Below are 2,362 nucleotides of genomic sequence, written 5' to 3'. Positions count from 1 at the left end.
TGAGGTTTCAGCTCAAAGTTGTTTGCTCCAATGGCAGGAATGGAGATGCTTCTTCCATGTAAATTGGAATTAGGTGCAGTAAAGTCACCAAGCATCTTCCTTACATTATTATTATTTTCGGCTGCCATCTCCTCTTCCTGTTCAAAAATTTCTGAAAGGTTATCTCTGGATTGTTGTAATTTAGCTTCTCTTAATTTTCTCTTCAGAGTCCTTTCAGGTTCTGGATCTGCTTCAACAAGAATGTTCTTATCCTTGCTCCTGCTCATATGACAAAGAAGAGGGCACAGAAAAAATAATAATAATAATATGGATCCTTTATACCACAGTATAGGGATCCCTTGGTGAGTGAAAGAAAAGAGGAAGACAAAGAATGTAATGTAATGGAAGAAACACAACTGTGAGGAGGGTTTAGATGTGAGATGAGATGTTAGTAGATGAATAAATAAATAGAATAAGATGGGAGAGGGAGAATTTTCGAAAATAATTTTTTGAAAAAGGGTTAGTGATTTTCGAAAATGGTTTTTGAAAAATGTTAGTATTTTTCGAAAATTTTTAAAATTAAAAATAAAAATAAGAATAATTAGTTAATTAAAAAGAAATTTTTGAAAAAGAGGGAAGATATTTTCGAAAATTAGAGAGAGAGAGAGTTAGTTAGGTAGTTTTGAAAAAGTTAAGAAACAAACAAAAAGTTAGTTAGTTAGTTGAAACAAATTTTGAAAAGATAAGAAGTTAGGAGGTTAGAAAAGATATTTTGAAACCAACTTTTTAAAAAAAGTAAGATAAGAAGATATTTTAGAAAGTAGTTTTGAAAAAGATTTGATTTTTTTAAAATCTCAATTAATGACTTGATTCATAAGAAATCACAAGATATGATTCTAGAACTTAAAGTTTGAATCTTTCTTAACAAGCAAGTAACAAACTTCAAATTTTTGAATCAAAACATTAATTGATTATGTTATTTTCGAAAATTTGATACAAAAATAAAAAAAAGATTTTTGAAAAATATTTTTGGAATTTTCGAAAATAACTAAGAATTTTGAAAAAGATTTTATTTTTGAAAAAGATTTTGAAAAAGATAAGATTTTCAAATTGAAAATTTGATTTGACTCGTAAGAAACAACTTGATTTTAAAATTTTTTGAAAAAGTCAACTCAAATTTTCGAACTTGATTTTTTTGTTTTTTGAATTTTTATGATGAGAGAGGAAAACAGGAAAAATGATGCAATGCATGAAAGTTATGGATCAAAACAATGAATGCATGCAAGAATGCTATGAATGTCAAGATGAACACCAAGAACACTTTGAATGTCAAGATGAACATCATAGACACAATTTTGAAAAATTTTTAATGCAAAGAAAACATGCAAGACACCAAACTTAGAATTCTTTAATGCTTACGCACTAAGAATTCAAGAATGCATATGAAAAACACCATACAACACAAAACAAAAAATCATCAAGATCAAACAAGAAGACTTACCAAGAACAACTTGAAGATCATGAAGAACACTATGAATGCATGAAATTTTCGAAAAATGCAAGATGCACATGCAAATGACACCAAACTTATGACATGACTCATGACTCAAACAAGAAACACAAAAAATGTTTTTGATTTTTATAATTTTCTAATTTTTTTGGATTTTTTTTTCGAAAATTATATGAAAAAGAAAAAATAAGGATTCCAAAATTTTTAACATGAATTCCAGGAATCTTGCATTCTTAGTCTAAAGCTTCAGTCCAAGAATTAGACATGGCTCACTAGCCAGCCAAGCTTTCAATGAAAGCTCCGGTCTAAAACACTAAACATGGCCAATGGCCAGCCAAGCTTCAGCAGGTGAATCAGGAACAGCAGCAGGTGGATTAGCAACAACTAGCTTGCTCTTGATAACAAATTGCTGCCTCAGTCCAAATAAATTTAGACATGGCTTTACAGCCAGCCAGGCTTCACATGCTTCATGAAACACTAGAATTCATTCTTAAAAATTATGAATAAAAGTTTTGAAAACATTTTTATATTATTTTTTTTTTGAAAACAAAGGAGAAAATTTTGAAATATTTTTGAAAAATTTTTTGAAAAGAAAACAAAAAGAAAATTACCTAATCTGAGCAACAAGATGAACCGTTAGTTGTCCAAACTCGAACAATCCCCGGCAACGGCGCCAAAAACTTGGTACGCGGAATCGTGATTACACTTTAATTATGTAAAATTCATTGCTCTTTCTTTCTCTGGAAATGGCACCAAAAAAACATGATGCCAAGACAATGGTTCACAACTCCGTGTAACTAATCAGCAAGTGCACTGGGTCGTCCAAGTAATACCTTACGTGAGTAAGGGTCGAATCCCACGAAGATTGTCGGT

The sequence above is a fragment of the Arachis hypogaea genome, chromosome 18, assembly GCF_003086295.3.
Source record: "Arachis hypogaea cultivar Tifrunner chromosome 18, arahy.Tifrunner.gnm2.J5K5, whole genome shotgun sequence".
NCBI classification, from domain to species: domain Eukaryota; kingdom Viridiplantae; phylum Streptophyta; class Magnoliopsida; order Fabales; family Fabaceae; genus Arachis; species Arachis hypogaea.
The sequence above is the reverse complement of the archived record's forward strand: the minus strand, read 5'-3'. Positions refer to the sequence as shown.